Source organism: Hibiscus syriacus, unplaced genomic scaffold, assembly GCF_006381635.1.
Source record: "Hibiscus syriacus cultivar Baekdansim isolate YM2019G1 unplaced genomic scaffold, ASM638163v2 tig00003507_pilon, whole genome shotgun sequence".
NCBI classification, from domain to species: Eukaryota; Viridiplantae; Streptophyta; class Magnoliopsida; order Malvales; family Malvaceae; genus Hibiscus; species Hibiscus syriacus.
In genome coordinates this window covers 141,863-160,529 of record NW_024061975.1, presented here as the reverse complement: position 1 = coordinate 160,529, position 18,667 = coordinate 141,863, and the positions used below count along the sequence as shown (strand labels likewise).

General features: G+C 36.6%; 1 pseudogene; it reads right to left on the bottom strand.

Moving 5' to 3' along the window:
- Positions 1 to 1,133: 1,133 nt before the first annotated feature.
- LOC120178096 lies at positions 1,134 to 18,208 on the bottom strand (annotated as a pseudogene).
- Between the last annotated feature and the right edge of the window lie 459 nt (positions 18,209 to 18,667).

Sequence of the window (18,667 nt, the reverse complement as noted above, 5' to 3'; positions counted from 1 at the left end):
ATTCGCAAGGAGGCTAATGGATCGGCTCATGCGCTCGCTAATTATGCTTCTATTTCAGGTGTTCCGTTTATATTTTAATCTGCTATACTATTTGTATTGCTTCGGTAGTATCCTTTGATGCTAATTCTAATGAATGAATGCCGTTATTTTCAAAAAAGAAAAAAAAAAAGATGAAACATCCGCATACCCACATACACTAAATTACCACGAGCCAAATTGGATTATAGCATACTAAATTACTTTAAATTGCAACTTCGATACGTAAGGTTAGATCTAGTGAAGCTAATGGAAAAAAACAAATTAGATGATATGAGTTCATAAGCATCCCAAGTTTTCATTTGGAAAAGGAAAAGAGAGTTGAGGGATAATATACAAGTCGTGTCAATTACAAAAGTTGATTTCATTTGCTTAGTTAAAGCGTCCCATTCGGCATGCAAGAAAGAGACGTGCCAATTTGCATTGCGTGCAAGATTTCAAACTACACACAAACATGGGCTTAAGGCAAAAAGGTAATTAAAGGGTCCCCTTCCACATTAAAGAAGTTGGTGCAATCAAAGGCCATTGCCCATCCATCTTCCTTTTTAAAAGTTGTGATCGCTAGTAATGGGGCAGCTGAGCCGAGTTCTAAATCTAATGAGGTGGATGCACATTATGGATTTAAAGCCAATACTGTCGATCTCCAGAAGAACACAACCAACATGGCTTGATTTTTTTCGTCTCTTTTTGGCAATCAATGTGGCTGACATGTATATAATGATTTTTACCCTTCAATAATAAAACCAGTGACAGTGAGTTTTTCACTTTTTAAAGAAACGAAACCTTCTGTTTCCTGTGATCATGATCTGGCCTATGCCACCAATAAAAGTTGGCAAGTGATAACTCCACATTTACAGGTAATTCTCAGGCCCTGAGATCAAAATGTTTCACATTGTCACCCTTAAATATGCAGAGCATGAGAAGAAGCTTTCCGTAACATTCAATGAAGCAGATATCGGGTTCGAAACCCTCTATGTAAGGGGCTCTGCAAACACGGGCTGTGGTTAATTTGTGCGCTTCGAGTAAATCCTGCGATCGAAGTGGAAAGGCCGCTGATTGCATCCTAGTCACGAGCCTAGAGAGCTTAAAGACTGCATTTCAGGCAATGGGAATTTTAGGCTCGCCTAAATTCACGAATGCCTCCGCACGTGCCATGCGTACCGTTGCAGCCTTCCAAGATACAAGGTGGTTCATGAACGTGCTCACGTATTTCGCTTTGTCGTTCTGCTTAGATGAGGACATCGATAATTTCAAGAATATTTTCTCATATCGGACCTAAAATAGACATCGTAGATCGAGTAACATACCTTGTAATCCAAATAATAAGCATGCTGCAATGGCAAACAAACAAACTGTCAGCACCTAGTAGCATGCTGGGGGATGCGGGGAATGTTGGAGAACAGAGAGACAAAAGAGATTACATCCCACGTATCCAAATTGAGGATGGGCTGCACCAAAGAAGATAGTTCAATTTTAAATTATAAAACACAGACTTAAATATATACAGATAAAAAATTTCTAGGCTGACTATTGACATACAATGTCATCCCACAAAATCAGATTGATCGAATTCGACATTTTCACTACCGCAAGCCGTTTTTCGTGCCTCTTCACTGAAACAATCAAATGAAAGAAATTAGTTGCAGAGTCAACTTGTTAAGAAACAAATCATGTTTCAATTATATGTTATCCTTGTCGAGTAGAAGCAACTGGGCCAACAGATGAATTCTCACTTTACATCAAAACTATAGCTGCTAATTTCATGTATATGGTGGTGATCCAATAACTATTGTTGGATCATATTTACTTTAAAAAAGAAAAGAATGCAAGAGAATGATGGAGAATGTAAGAATCACGAGCGAAAGCATGCAAATTATTATGTGATATCTCGACACATTTGCCACCTACTAACAAGAATATACAATGGCCAAAGTAGGGAAAATGAAATCTGTGGAAATGAGGCCCATGCACCTAGCAGAGAAACAGTCCATCAATAATGAAATAGAAATTAACTCGAAAAAGAACTTACAAACGAGCCAAACCCAGCCCGAGCCAAATAGCGAAAGAGACGTATCCACAAACTTCTCTCTGAAGTTTGTGAAAGACCCGAAATCCTTTTCAATCTGCTTCAGTAAACCAAGTTTGGGCATATCCCCTCCTCCAGGTTGCATAGACTCCCAAAAGAAGTCATGGTTCCACACCTGCAATTGTAAGCTCAAGTGCAGATCCTACATTAGACCGTTTTCCAACTTCAATGCACACAAAAAATACTACTTCAACACTCGACGATTAAAAGTTTTACTACAATTTCGATAGAACAAAAACGGATAAAGATTCGAGACACATTGGATGTTAGTACCACATGAACTAGAAAATGATATAAACTCACTCTAGGGGACAATGGTTCCTTAAACTTGTGTATCAGTGTATGCAGAGACCCAGGATTTTGTTTCAATCAAAGAATATTTAAATGAGAATGACGCATCAAATACAACCAAACAATTAAAAGATGAACGGTTGATGACGGTTTTTATACCTCGGCGGCATTGTTAAATTCGGGTAGGGGGTTCCCATTGTTGAATGTTGCTTTGACAAGTTCATCCATAGTGTAGCCATACAGTATGCCACTTTTCCCAAGCTGTTTATTAAGGTCGCCCACAAAGCAACGATGATGCACGCCCCAATGCACCTCTAATGCCCTCTTATACAAGGCTGTAAACCATCCTGCAAGAAGGTAATGGATGCAGATAAGTCCAGAAGCGGCCATTCAAAGAGCAACAAATTACTACATCATAAGTAGTTTACAATATGCAAATTAGCAGCAAAATACTCATTAAAACATCAGGGCAGAACGCATAAGTTTCATTCTGATTCAACTAGAATAATAACAAGTAAATAAAGAAGGGTTCACGGACCAGGTCATAAGGAGGGGTCTTTAGCCCTTAGTAAGCAACACTCGTAGAAACTATTAGCGACCCATTCGACTCTTCTTTTCGCTGCTGCAGCTGAATACATCAACAAAACATGTGATGGAGGAAAAGTCAGCAAGTACGGCTGAATAGTCAAAAGGTGGGGGCACGCCTAAATGAAAATTAAAGGGGGTGGACACCGGCGGTATGATGTTTATCAACAATGGGGGCACCCAATTTTTAATTAAAATTATAAATGTGTTAATTCATTTTTTAGCCACTGCACACTTTAGGGTATTTATAAGATTAGTCTTTAAGCTTCAACTATAAATACTCTAATCCATTTAGCTTCAAAATCATCCTAAAAATCATTTCTTTATCCCAATACTAGAGAATTTTATTGTGAGTAGTGAGTGTTTTGTAAACACCTGTAAATTTTCTCTCTTAGTAAAAGATCTGCAGCAGTTCGGAGACGCAATCAAATTGGCTGAACTCTGTTATCAATTTCGGGTATTATTTTTCCGCTTTTATTTCGAATTATCACTAATCTGGTTATAAGAAAATTACTCGTTAATCGGTTTATTTCCCAACAAATGGTATCAGAGCTTTTGTTGTAAATTTTGTCAAATTTTTTGCGAGATTACTATTTCATTACTATTCACATGAATAGTAAATTTTGTGAATAGTAAAAAATAATTTTGCGATACGAATTTGTCGACAGAGATGGTCTAATACACGGTGGTTCGCAAGAATTGTCAGAAACGATCCAAACGAAGTCAGATTCGAGTGGGAGCGATGGTTGCAGACGAAGGGAAGGTGAAAATTGAAAAATTCGATGGTGCGGACTTTGGCTTTTGGAAGATGCATATCGAATATTTTCTGTACCAGAAAAATCTATATCAACCACTATCAAGAAAGCAACTAGATGGCATGAAGAATGAAGATTGGGCTCTTCTCAACAGACAAGCCCTCAGAGTTATCCGACTGACGTTATCCTGTAATGTTGCTTTCAACATAGCAAAGGAAAAGAACACAGTGGGTCTTATGGCGGCTCTCTCCAGTATGTATGAGAAGCAATCGGTTTCAAACAAAGTTCATTTGATGAGGCAATTATTCAATTTGCGGATAGCGGAAGGGGCATCGGTGGCAAAATACCTAAATGAATTCAACACAATCACAACTCAGTTGAGTTCAGTGGAAATTGAATTCGATGATGAAGTTCGAGCTTTAATTCTCTTATCATCTCTACCAGACAGTTGGAATACTACTGTTACAGCAGTCAGCGGCTCATCTGGAAACAACAAATTAAAATTCGACGATGTGCGGGATCTGGTATTGAGTGAAGAAATTCGACGAAGAGAATCGGGTGAAGTATCAACCTCCTCAGCCTTGCACACGGAGTCTAGAGGGAGAACTTTAGAAAGAAATTCAAATCATGGCAGATCGAAATCCAGACGGTGAAAATCCAGAACGGGAAAGAAAGATTTTACCTACTATAATTGTGGCAAGAAGGGTCACTTTAAAAGAGATTGTCGAGCACTGAAAAAAGACACCGATGCACAGGAATTTGCCAACATGACAGAGGAGACAGGTGATGCCATGATTTTAAGCGTCAACAGTCCGATTGAATCATGGATCTTGGATTTAGGGGCATCTTTCCACTCCACCCTATGCCGAGAAAGCATAGAGAACTATGTCAGTGGTGATTTTGGGAAGGTTCATCTAGCTGATGATGAAACCTTGAAGATCGTCGGAAAAGGAGACATCCGATTAAAATTGCCAAACCAGACCACCTGGACGCTGAAAGGAGTGAAATATATTCCTAGCCTCAATAGAAATTTAATTTCTGTTGGACAGCTTGATGGAGAAGGATATAGTACAACCATTTCAGGCTGTGAATGGAAGATTACCAAAGGAGCACTCGTCATTGCTCATGGTAAGAAGACTGGTACTCTCTATGTAACCTCAAATTTAGAGAATATCATTGCAGCCACATATGCTAATGGAAAATCAAACCTATGGCACCAAAGGCTTGGTCATATGAGCGAGAAATGGATGAAGACGCTTTTGTCAAAAGGGAAGCTATCGGATCTAAAGAATGTAGATGTCAGACTATGTGAGGATTGCATCTTTGGCAAACAAAAGAAAGTCAGTTTTGCAAAGATTGGCAAGACAGCCAAGGCAGAAAAGTTAGAGTTGGTTCATATTGATGTATGGGGACCATCTCCAGTTCCATCTCTTGCAGGCTCACTATATTATGTCACCTTCATCGATGATTCTACAAGGAAAGTGTGGGTTTATTTTTTGAAGAATAAATCAGAAGTCTTTGATACATTCAAAAAAATGGAAGGCCATGGTGGAAAATGATACTGGTTTGAAAGTCAAGCGGTTGAGGTCTGATAATGGAGGAGAGTACAGAAACAATAGATTTAGATATTTCTGCGCAAATAATGGGATCAAGATGGAGACAACAGTTCCCATGACACCGTAGCAGAATGGCGTAGCAGAGCGCATGAACAGAACTCTGAATGAACGTGCCAGAAGCATGAGGATACATGTCGGATTGCCCAAATTTCTATGGGCTGAAGCTATCAACACTGCAGTTTACCTTATCAACCTTGGGCCCTCAGTTCCTTTGGATGGTGGAATACCAGAGGAAGCTTGGAGCAAGAAAGAAATAAACCTTTCACATTTAAGAGTGTTTGGTTGTATTTCTTATGTACACATAAATTATGTTGAAAGAAGCAAACTTGATGCCAAGTCCAATAAATGTGTCTTTGTTGGTTATGGTGGTGATGAATTCGGTTACCGATTTTGGGACTATGAAAATCGGAAGATCATCAGAAGCAAATACGTCATTTTCAATGAGAATGTGATGTACAAAGACATGTCAACCATAAAATCAAGTAGCTCAAATATCGAAGCTGAAATAAAGAAATTTGCTGAGTTTGAGGAGATTTTTGGAAATGATGTTCAAATCAATCCTGAAGCAGTTCAAGAAGAACTAGGCACACCAGAACTGAGACGCTCCTCCAAAATTCCTAAACCAATCCAGCGTTATTCGCCTTCTTTGCACTACTTGTTGCTAACTGACAATGGTGAACCAGAGTGCTATGATAAAGTAATGCAGGTGGAGGATTCAGTCAAGTGGGAGTCTTCCATGAAAGATGAGATGGACTCGCTTATGTCAAATCAGACGTGGGAATTAGCTGAATTACCATCATGCAAGAAAGTGCTCCACAACAAGTGGATTTACAAGATCAAAGAAGAGCACGATGGGAGCAAACGCTACAAAGCAAGATTAGTTGTCAAAGGTTTTCTGCAAAAAGAAGGTATTGACTACAATGAAATTTTCTCTACAGTCGTGAAACTGTCTACAATCATATTGGTGTTGAAAATTGTAGCTGCAGAGAATTTACATCTTGAACAATTAGATGTAAATACAGCTTTCCTTCATGGTGATTTGGAGGAAGAAATCTATATGAGGCAGCCAGAAGGCTTCATAGAGGCAGGCAAGAAAAACCTGGTATGCGGGTTGAAGAAGAGCTTGTATGGTTTAAAACAAGCTCCTAGACAGTGGTACAAAAAGTTTGATATCTTCATGAGTAGCAGTGGTTTTACCAAATGCCAAGCAGATCATTGTTGCTACATCAAGAGGTTCGACAACATGTTCATTATTTTATTATTGTACGTTGATGACATGCTCGTTGCATGCTCAGACATGCAAGAGATTATAAACTTGAAGCAAAAATTGTCGAAGCAGTTTGCTATGAAGGATCTGGGTGCTGCAAAGCAGATTCTTGGGATGAGGATTAAGAGAGACACAAAGTCGGGGACTCTGATGTTATCACAAGTTGAGTAGATCAACAAAGTACTCTCCATGTTCAACATGCAAGATGCTAAACCAGTAAGTACATATTTAGGTGTTCATTTTAGACTCTCCAAAGAACAGTCACCAAAGACGGAGGAAGAACGTGCACACATGGTGAATGTGTCATATGCCTCAGCAATTGGAAGTCTGATGTATGCCATGGTTTGTACCAGACCAGATATTGCTCATGTAGTGGGAGCTGTTAGCAGGTACATGAATAATCCGGGAAAAGTACACTGGGAAGTAGTCAAATGGATACTCAGATATCTACGGGGTACCACAAACAAAGTACTTTATTTCAAAGGTGGAGATACGATACTGACAGGCTATGTAGATGCTGACTTAGCCAGAAATGTTGACATCAGAAGAAGCACTACATGGTATGTCTATACTCTAGGAGGAACCGCAGTGAGTTGGGTTTCTCAACTACAGAAGATAGTTACTCTCTCCACAACTGAAGCAGAATATGTCGCTGTTACGGAAGCCAGTAAGGAGATGGTTTGGCTCCAAAGTTTCTTGGAAGAGTTAGACAAGAAACAAGAAAACAATGCCTTGTATTGTGACAATCAAAGTGTTATCCATCTAGCAAAGAATCCGTCTTTTCATTCCAGGACGAAGTGTTGAAACATTTTGATATTTCGATATAACAAATTAAGTTAAATGGATTTTAAGATTTTCCAAATGATTTTCTAAGTATATTCGATATAACTATTCGAATATCAAAACATTACTCCAAATATTTCAAAAATCATTTTTAATCCTTACTTAAGTGTAAAATTAAGTTTTAATCATAAAACAATTTCAAAATAATTTTACAAAGTATTTCGAACCAATTCAAAGCCAAAAATTACAGATTGCTCAGAGGGAACCGATTCCCCCCCATAGGAGGAACCGATTCCCCCTGAATGGTTTGGCTCCGAGATTTCCAGAATGCTCGGAGGGAACCGATTCCCCCATAGGAGGAACCGATTCCCCCTAAAACAGTTTTGCTCCGAGAATTCCAGTATGCTTGGAGGGAACCGATCCCCCCCAAGGGGGTACCGATTCCCCCCCTTTTACAACGGTCGAATATTTGAATTTTACACTTAGGAACCGATTCCCTTCAAGGGGAACCGATTCCCCCACGCTCCAAGCTGTTTTATTAAATGTTTTCACACTAAAACAGCTATAATATCTTCTCTAATCATCCCCAACATTCAGAAGTGATCCAAGGTGTATTTAAGCAAGCTTAGAAGCCATTGATCAATAACAAGAAACATCAAGCAACTAGAATCAAGAGAGAATCAAAGAGAAAGCATCAAACCTCAAGTTTGAGCATTTCAAGCCTATTTTCATTCAATATTCATTTTGCTTTCAAGAACACTTTTTGTGCTCAATTGTATTCATCTTTGAGTGTTCTTTTCTTTGTTCTAGAATTGTGCAAACATCTTACCTTGTGAGGTTTTCTTGTAAGTTTGCAAATTTGTAATCTTCTCTTTGGGAAAAAGAGTGTTCTCAAGAGTTGGGGTATACTCTTGAGGGAATTGTAAGGTTATCTCTTTGGCCTCAAAAGAAAGAACAAATTAGTGAATTTGTTGGAAAATCCTTAGTGTGGATAGCTAAGGTAGTGGACGTAGACTTTATTTGAGAAAGTCGAACCACTGTAAATCGCTGTGCAATTACTTTCAATTTTCTGCAAAAGCTTCCACAAAAATTTTAATTGCCAATTCACCCCCCTCTTGGCCGATTTCGTCAATCGATTAACTCAACAATTGGTATCAGAGCCTAACTCATTTGAAGGTTTTATCGCCTCTTGAGTCGATTCGGGAAGAGTTATATCGATTATTAAAGTCATCAATGGCCTCCGCTTCAAACTTCGATTCCGGTCTCGATCCGATGCCCGTCAACAAGCCTCCTTTCTTCAATGGAGCTAACTATGCCTATTGGAAGAATAGAATGATGTACTTCATTCAAGCAAGTGACATGGGAGCATGGAATGTTGTAGAAGAAGGATACATCAAACCTCTCACTCATCCAAGGTTGTGGAGTGAAGGAGAGACAAGAATGTTCCAGCTCAACTCCAAAGCCATCCATTTTATTTTTTGTGCTCTTGGACCAGATGAATACGGAAGAGTTTCATCGTGTACAACCGCCAAAGAAATATGGGATAAACTTCAAGTCACACATGAAGGTACAGATGAGGTAAAGAAATCAAAAATTAGTATTCTAACGCATAGCTATGAAAATTTCAGGATGAAACCAAATGAAGACATCAAAGCTATGACGGATAGATTTTCAACGATTGTCAATGGTCTCAAATCATATGGAGAGATCATCTCAAATGAAAAGCTTGTGAGGAAGTTAGTCTACTCCCTCCCAAAATCATGGCAATCAAAGAAGACGGCAATCATCGAGTCTAAGGACCTATCGTCGTTAACTCTTGAAGAACTTATCGGTTCACTCCTCACTCATGAGACGATGCTCGAAGATGAGGTGGACCTTGATAAAGTTGAAGAGACACCAAAGGAAAGGAGAAGAAAAATATTGGAGTTGCTCTCAAATCCACAAAATATGAGAGTGATTCTAATAATGATGATGATGACGAGGAAATGGCATTGTTTGCCAAACGGTTCAGAAAAATGATGAGACCTTACCAAGGAAGAAAATTCAAACGAAACGAAGGCCTAAAAAATGAACCAAAAGAGAATGACCCAATCATTTGCTATGAATGCAAAAAGCCGGGCATGTCAAATATGATTGCCCACAATTGAAGAAAAAGGGTCAATCCAAGAATAAGCACAAGGCTCATGTGGCTACATGGAGCGATGAAGAAATTTCCGATGAAGAGGAACAAGAAGTAGCAAACTTGTGCTTGATGGCATTCGGGGAAGATTCTAAGGTAACCTCTAACTCATCCGACTTTGATGATTTATCTTATGATGAGTTATTTGAGGAATACAATGGGTTGGCTTCGGATTATGAGAAATTGTTTTTAAAATATAAAAATGATGTTTCAAAATTGAAAAATGAAAACAAACTCATATCCAAAACCAACAACGATCTTGAAAGTAAAATCAAAGATTTGCAAATCAAACTAGAAGAGTTTGAAAAGAAAAATTTAGATTTGCAAAATTTACTTTCAAAGATCAATGATGATCATCAAAAGAAAATTGATGATCTTAAAACTTCTTTTGATAAAGTTGGAACAAAACATTTTGAAAAAGGTGGAAATTCAAAATCCAACTTTGTTAGAAAAAGTTTTAGAAACTACAATCATAGAGGTCCCCAAAGAACCTCTAATGGAAAAATCATTAGAAGTATGTGGGTTCCTAAAGAACTCATTACTACTAAAGATAAAATATCCTACACAAATGGATACCTAAGGGGACTAGGATTTTGGAAACTAATGAATATGGACCCAAAAGAATTTGGGTACCAAAATCAAAAATTAATCTATGTTTGTAGGGAAAGGAGCATTGCTACAAGGCACGGGAAACAAATTCAAATTCATGGTACCTTGATAGTGGATGCTCAAGACATATGACCGAGACAAAAGCCGGTTCATTGAGCTTAACGCCAAAAATGGAGGAGAAGTGACTTTTGGAGACAATTCAAAAGGTCACATTGAAGGTATTGGTACAATAGGTAATACCTCTTCCATACAAATTAAGAATGTTTTATATGTGAATGGATTAAAGCATAATCTATTGAGTATTAGTCAATTATGCGATAAAGGATTCAATGTCTTATTTGAAATTAATGTTGTAAAGTCATGACATTGCATCTAATCGGATTATGCTTGTTGGTCATAGAATAGGAAACATTTACATGGTGCATTTTAGATTCTATTGATATGACTAATTTATGCCTAGTTGCTAAGGATGAGCATGATAGTTGGTTATGGCATAGGAGACTATGTCATGCTAGTATGAGTGTTTTGCAACGGTTAATTCAGGAGACTTAGTAAGAGGATTGCCTAAGCTTAAATTTGATAATGATAAAATATGTGATGCTTGTGCTAAAGGAAAACAAAAACGAGTTTCTTTTAAATCTATTAATGATGTATCAACTAGTAGAGTATTACAATTGATCCATTTAGATCTTTTTGGGCCAACTAGAACTACTAGCTTGGGTGGAAAACAATATGCATTTGTCTTGGTAGATGACTATTCTAGATACTTGGGTTCTATTCTTAAGTACTAAAGATGAAGCATTAGAAAATTTCATCACATTTTCAAAAATAATCCAAAATGAAAAAGGTTACTCTATCACTAGTGTTAGAAGTGATCATGGAACTGAATTTGAAAATCTTGGATTCATTGAGTTTTGTAATTCTAATGGTATTAGCCATAATTTTTCAGCACCTAGAACCCCTCAACAAAATGGAGTTGTTGAGAGGAAAATCGAACTTTAGAAATGGCTAGAACCATGCTTTGTGAAAATAATTTGCCAAAATATTTTTGGGCGGAAGCCACAAATACCGCTTGTTATGTTGTAAATCGAGTAATGATTAGGCCAATTTTAAAGAAAACTCCATATGAAATTCTCAAAAATAAAAAGCCTAACATTAGCTATTTTCATCCTTTTGGATGTAAATGTTTTGTTTTAAACAACGGTAAAGAAAATCTTGGCAAATTTGATGCTAAAAGTGATGAAGGAATTTTTCTGGGTTATTCCTTAAATTCTAAAGCTTATCGTGTATTTAATAAAAGAACTTTAGTTGTAGAAGAGTCTATACATGTTGTTTTCGATGATAATCCCCTTCCGAGGAAGGATTCTTCTGTTAATGATGATGTAGGTATTGTACAAGCAAATGACGTTAGATATGACGTTGGAGAATCATCATCAAAGGAAGAAACAAAAGATGAGGAAACTCATGATCCCCTCGAGAATCCAACCATTGAAGAAAGGGAAGTATCTTTTCCAAGAGAGTACAACTATGTCAAGGATGGTGAAATTATAGGTGATCCATCAAAAGGGGTAACTACTCGATCTTCTCTTAGAAATATCTGTAATTATGTTGCATTTATTTCATGCATAGAGCCTAAGAACATCAAAGAAGCATTAAAAGATGAACATTGGATTATGGCTATGCAAGAAGAATTAAATCAATTTGAGAGAAGTAAAGTATGGACATTAGTTGAAAGGCCTAGTAATAAATCTACTGTAGGTACTAGATGGGTTTTAGAAATAAACTTGATGAAAGTGGTAATATAGTGAGGAACAAGGCTAGACTTGTTGCTCAAGGCTATACTCAAGAAGAAGGCATAGACTATGATGAAACATACGCTCCCGTAGCTAGGATGGAAGCAATTAGAATGTTATTGGCATTTGCATGTTTCAATGAATTTAAATTGTATCAAATGGATGTTAAAAGTTCATTTTTAAATGGTTTTATAAAAGAAGAAGTGTACGTGGAACAACCTCCATGTTTTGAAGATTCAAATTTTCCGAATCATGTTTTAAAATTGACAAAAGCTCTTTATGGTTTAAAACAAGCTCCTAGAGCTTGGTATGAAAGATTGTCAAATTTTTTAATTGAAAAAGATTTTTTAAAAGGAAAGGTTGACACTACATTGTTTTTAAAGAGAAAAGGTAAAGATTTATTAGTAGTTCAAATTTATGTTGATGATATAATATTTGGTTCTACTAATGATGTTCTTGCCAAGAATTTTCTAAGCTAATGCAAAGTGAGTTTGAGATGAGCATGATGGGGGAGCTCTCATTTTTCTTGGGACTCCAAATCAAGCAAAGAAAAGATGGCATCTTCATTAATCAAGCTAAGTACGTCAAAGATATGCTCAAGAAGTTTGGACTGGAAAATGGGAAACCTCATAACACTCCAATGAGCTCTTCAACAAAGCTTGACTTAGATGAAGGAGGTAAATGTGTAGATGTTAAATTATATAGGTCAATGATTGGCTCTTTGCTTTATCTAACTGCAAGTAGACCGGACATTATGTTTAGTGTTTGCTTATGTGCTAGATTTCAATCATGTCCTAAGGAATCACATTTACTAGCTGTTAAGAGAATCTTTAGATACCTTAAGGACACTCTTAGTTTAGGACTTTGGTATCCTAGAGACTCTAGCTTTAGCTTGCATGCCTTTTCTGATGCGGATTATGGAGGATGCAAATTAGATAGGAAAAGCACCTCCGGTACTTGTCAATTCCTTGGAAATATGTTGATTTCTTGGTTTTCAAAGAAACAAAATTGTGTTGCATTATCTACCACTGAAGCGGAATTTCAGCTGGTAGTTGCTGTGCACAAGTTTTATGGATGAAACAACAACTTTTTGATTATGGAATTGAAGTAGGTATTATTCCTATCAAGTGTGACAATACTAGTGCTATTTGTCTCACTAAAAATCCCATCCAACACTCTAGAACTAAGCACATTGAAATAAGACATCACTTCATTAGAGACCATGTCACTAAGGAAGATGTAGTTCTAGAATTTGTTGATACTTTGCACCAATTAGCGGATATCTTTACAAAACCCTTAGACAAGGAAAGATTTTGGACACTTAGGAGAGAATTAGGTTTGACCAACCTATCTTCACTTAGTGTTTAAAATAATTTTAGCACTTTTAATAAATCTTGAAAAATGCTTATAATAATAATTTTTGATTGCATTCTTGCTATTAGTTAGGGGGAGTTTGTGATTCTTAATGAAAATTAATTTTATGTTCAAAAATCGATTAAAGATTAATTTAATTGTTTGAACATAATTAATGTTTGATATATGAGTTGTCAATACCACTAGAAAAGATTAATTTAGCATTTTGTGCTTAAAAAATCGGATTTTAGCATTTTGGTGCAGAGGGAATCGATCCCCCCCTGAGGGAACCGATTCCCCCTTTGAAGGGGAACCGATTCCCCCCACAGGGGAATCGATACCCCCCTGGGGTTCTGTTAAAATCGGGCAGAACACCCAAAAACGCAAAAACCCTCATTTCCTCTCTTCTTCCGTTGTTCCTCTCCTCTAGATAACCCAAATCTCCATTTTTGTCTCAAATCAACGATATTAATCGGAATTTGCTTCAAATATCATCTTCTAAACCTGTTGAAATCATTAAAATCGTGCAAACAACATCTAAATCCCCTCAATCTTCATCTTTCAAGGTAATTTTTCTAAACTCTCTATTTCATTGTTTTTGAACATAGGATTAGTTTTAATTAGTTCTAGGTTGAATTAGTGATCGGGCATTGATTATTTAGTGATTAGAAACTAGATGTTACAACTAATTTCATCAAAAACACAAGAATTTTTCAATTTTTTTTTTAAATTTTCGAATAAAAAAAATTATTTTTCAAATTATTGTGTTTTGATTAAATTATGTTGTTGTTATGAAAAACTATACATATATTGTTTCTCAAAACTATATTTTCCAAAAGTTTTTCAAAAACTTTGCCCATTAGGATTGATTTAGAGAATCTTGAAATATTGAGGACTCATTTGAGTTTTGGGATTAATTGAATTGCATACATTTGTTTTTAAAATTGCAGGTTATCAATTCTATTCCGATTTCCTAAACCATGTCCAATCCTAAACGTCCTAGGTCTTCATCTAGTCGTTCTAGTCGTCAAAATCCACCTTCAAATCCTCCTCCTATCCCTCAAAATCCTATTCCAAATCTTGATCCTAACTTGACTATCCAAAATTCTTGTTTCAATCAACCGGGTCCTAAAGATTATCGTTATTGGTTTTACCAATATTTTGACTCGTATAAGATTAGGAAGAACGTATCCCATCTCTTCAAACTATGGTTGACATTAACTTTAAATATCTCCCTATCTTGCACGAATGGAAATTTGATAAACTTTTCGAACTTGAACCCATTGTCTATCATCAACTTGTTCGTATCTTCTACTGTAATGCCGTTTGTATCAAAAATCGTGACAAAACCAAAACCATAGGAGTGCGTTCCTACCTCTTAGGTCAATATTTCCATCTTGATCCGGATTACATAGCCAATGCCTTAGGCTTGGATAATGAAGGTTTATCAAACGAAAAACAAGTTTTAGGCTCACGATATAAACGGAATGATAATGCAAGTGTTTTAGATCTCCATGAGCGTTTCCTTCATCTCATGATCACTTGGTGGTTTCGACCATCCGGGGGTCGATATTCAACTCTTAGAGCTTTAGATCTTTGGTGGTTGCACTGTTTTGAAAACAATATAAAAATAAACCTCTCCGAGATTATCTTTGCTGAAATTGTTGAAACCGTTAACCTAGTGCCAAATAAGAAACTTTGTTCTTCACTAGTTTACGGTTGTATTCTTAGTAATCTCTTTTCTAAAGCTGAACTCCGAGTTGGTCTAGATGCCTCATTTCCTCTTAAGAAACAAATCAATCTTCTTTCTTTAACAAGAGCGGGATGGGTCAAAATAAGGAAACCGGTGCATGGGTTCGATCTTCTACTCCGGGAGCTAGTTCTTCACAAGCTCCACCCGAAGCTGACGAAGATCCTGAGTTTGAACAATTAATGAGGGATATTGATGAAGCTGAAGAAGAACCTGAACAACCCGAGGAGCAAGCACAACAATCGACTCAAATGCCTCCATATTTTCAATCCTTCATGGAGACATTTGATTTCCGTTATGCTACAATGGATTCGCGCTTTTCCTCTATAGAGTCTCATTTATCCACAATGGGAGCTCAACAATTAGAGATTCTTCAGGAGATGCGTGCAAACAATGAAGCAACCAATGCTCGTATTAATGAACTAACTCATGAAATGGCTGCTATGCGAGCCCGTTTTCCTCCTACCGATCCGGATGCTTGATTTTGTGTTTAGCTTTACAACTTTGAACAAAATGAATATTGTTTCAACATTTTGAATTGTTTGATTTTGTGGATTGTTGGATTTTGGATTTATGAATAGTGTGAACTTATATGTTTTATTCATTTTTGCATCATCATTAGCAATATGACCAATTTTTGCCATATCACATTATTTATGAATATTGATTTAAGAAACTAATGGCTAACCTCTCTTTTTGATTGTGATCTTAGCAGCTTAAGCTTATAATTAATAAATCAATTGGCTAAATGATTTCAAAACCTTGTTTTACAATGTCTTTTTGATTTAACAAAAAAGGGGGAGAAGAATAGGTGTTAAATGTTTTACATAATAAATTGAAGGTGTTAAATGTTCTACATAAATGTTTTACATAATAAATTGAAGAAGTGTTAAAGTAAGGGGGAGTAATTTCAAAACTTGATTTCAAAAATCTTAAAATTACTAAAATGTTTTGTTATATCAAAAAGGGTGAGATTGTTGAAACATTTTGATATTTCGATATAACAAATTAAGTTAAATGGATTTTAAGATTTTCCAAATGATTTTCTAAGTATATTCGATATAACTATTCGAATATCAAAACATTACTCCAAATATTTCAAAAAATCATTTTTAATCCTTACTTAAGTGTAAAATTAAGTTTTAATCATAAAACAATTTCAAAATAATTTTACAAAGTATTTCGAACCAATTCAAAGCCAAAAATTACAGATTGCTCAGAGGGAACCGATTCCCCCCCATAGGAGGAACCGATTCCCCCCTGAATGGTTTGGCTCCGAGATTTCCAGAATGCTCGGAGGGAACCGATTCCCCCATAGGAGGAACCGATTCCCCCCTAAAACAGTTTTGCTCCGAGAATTCCAGTATGCTTGGAGGGAACTGATCCCCCCCAAGGGGGTACCGATTCCCCCCCTTTTACAACGGTCGAAATATTTGAATTTTACACTTAGGAACCGATTCCCTTCAAGGGGGAACCGATTCCCCCCACGCTCCAAGCTGTTTTATTAAATGTTTTCACACTAAAACGGCTATAATATCTTCTCTAATCATCCCCAACGTTCAGAAGTGATCCAAGGTGTATTTAAGCAAGCTTAGAAGCCATTGATCAATAACAAGAAACATCAAGCAACTAGAATCAAGAGAGAATCAAAGAGAAAGCATCAAACCTCAAGTTTGAGCATTTCAAGCCTATTTTCATTCAATATTCATTTTGCTTTCAAGAACACTTTTTGTGCTCAATTGTATTCATCTTTGAGTGTTCTTTTCTTTGTTCTAGAATTGTGCAAACATCTTACCTTGTGAGGTTTTCTTGTAAGTTTGCAAATTTGTAATCTTCTCTTTGGGAAAAAGAGTGTTCTCAAGAGTTGGGGTATACTCTTGAGGGAATTGTAAGGTTATCTCTTTGGCCTCAAAAGAAAGAACAAATTAGTGAATTTGTTGGAAAATCCTTAGTGTGGATAGCTAAGGTAGTGGACGTAGACTTTATTTGAGAAAGTCAAACCACTGTAAATCGCTGTGCAATTACTTTCAATTTTCTGCAAAAGCTTCCACAAAAATTTTAATTGCCAATTCACCCCCCTCTTGGCCGATTTCGTCAATCGATTAACTCAACACGAAGCATATACAATTACGATATCATTTTATCCAGTCTCTTCTGTAAGATGGGATTTTGAAACTTGAAAATATTAGTGGAGCTCAAAATCCGGCAGACATGTTGACAAAGACGGTGACCACAGACAAACTGAAGTTGTGTTCAGCTTCAGTTGGCATGCTAGAATAAAATACCAGAAATGCTGCTGCATTGATCGAGGTGTGAAGACAGATTAAAATCAGTCTTCAAGTGGAAGATTGTTGGAGGAAAAGTCAGCAAGTGCGGCTGAATAGTCAAAAGGTGGGGGCACGCCTAAATGGAAATTAAAGGGGGTGGGCACCGGCTGTCTGGTGTTTATCAACAATGGGGGGCACCGAATTTGGTGCCCCAATTTTTAATTAAAATTGTAAATGGGTTAATTCCTTTTTTAGCCACTGTACACTTTAGGGTATTAACAAGATTAGTCCTTAAGCTTCAACTATAAATACACTAACTCATTTAGCTTCAAAATCATCTCAAAAATCATTTCTTTCTCTCAATACTAGAGAGTTTTATTGTGAGTAGTGAGTGTTTTATAAACACCTGTAATTTTCCTCTCTTACTAAAAGATATGCAGCAGTTCGGAGACGTAAGCAAATTGGCTGAACTCCGTTATCAATTTCGGGTATTATTTTTCCGCTTTTATTTCGCATTCTCACTAATCTGATTATAGGAAAATTACTAATTACTCGGTTTATTTCCCAACAATATGAGAAAGAAAGAGTATAATTTTACTTACAGTAGGTACTGAAAATACAGATATAACGATTGAAATTGATCACAAAGTTTTAATCTTTCGTGCAAACATTTTGGTGTGAACAGGTATTCATATGAACGAAAAAATGGGGTTTTTTTTTTGGCAAAAAAGGCAACAATCCGAGTGAGAAAGTTTGGGGGGTTTTGAGAGGGAGAGTGAAGTCGGTCAGCAGGAGATGACAAGCCATTCCTTTCCTTGTTTCTCGCGCTCTTGCTCATTGTTTGGATAATAATATTAATAAACAAAAAAAATAATATCAGTAAAGTTTTGTTCTTCTGGACTGGACTGGATTTTGGATTTGTCCCATCTAAGAGCTAGGGGTGTAAACGAGTTGAGTCGAGCTCGAGTATTGTTGAGCTCGACTCGACTCGAAAACTCTGAAATGGAGTTCGATTTGACTCGAAAACTCGTGAGTTTAAAATTTTTAAGTTCGACTCGAATTCGAAATCCTGAACTGAAACTCGTGAACAGCTCGAAAAGGCTCGAAATGAAAAAAAAATTCTTAAACTTAACAAGATTGAATTCTCAAACTCGAACCTGAACCTGAACCTTAAATACATGAAAGACTTATTGTATTTTTTAAAAAAAAAATCAACACATAAATGTTAATATTATTAATAATTTGTTTTTAAAAAAAATAAAATCTTAATATATTATGTTTTCAAGTTGCTCACGAG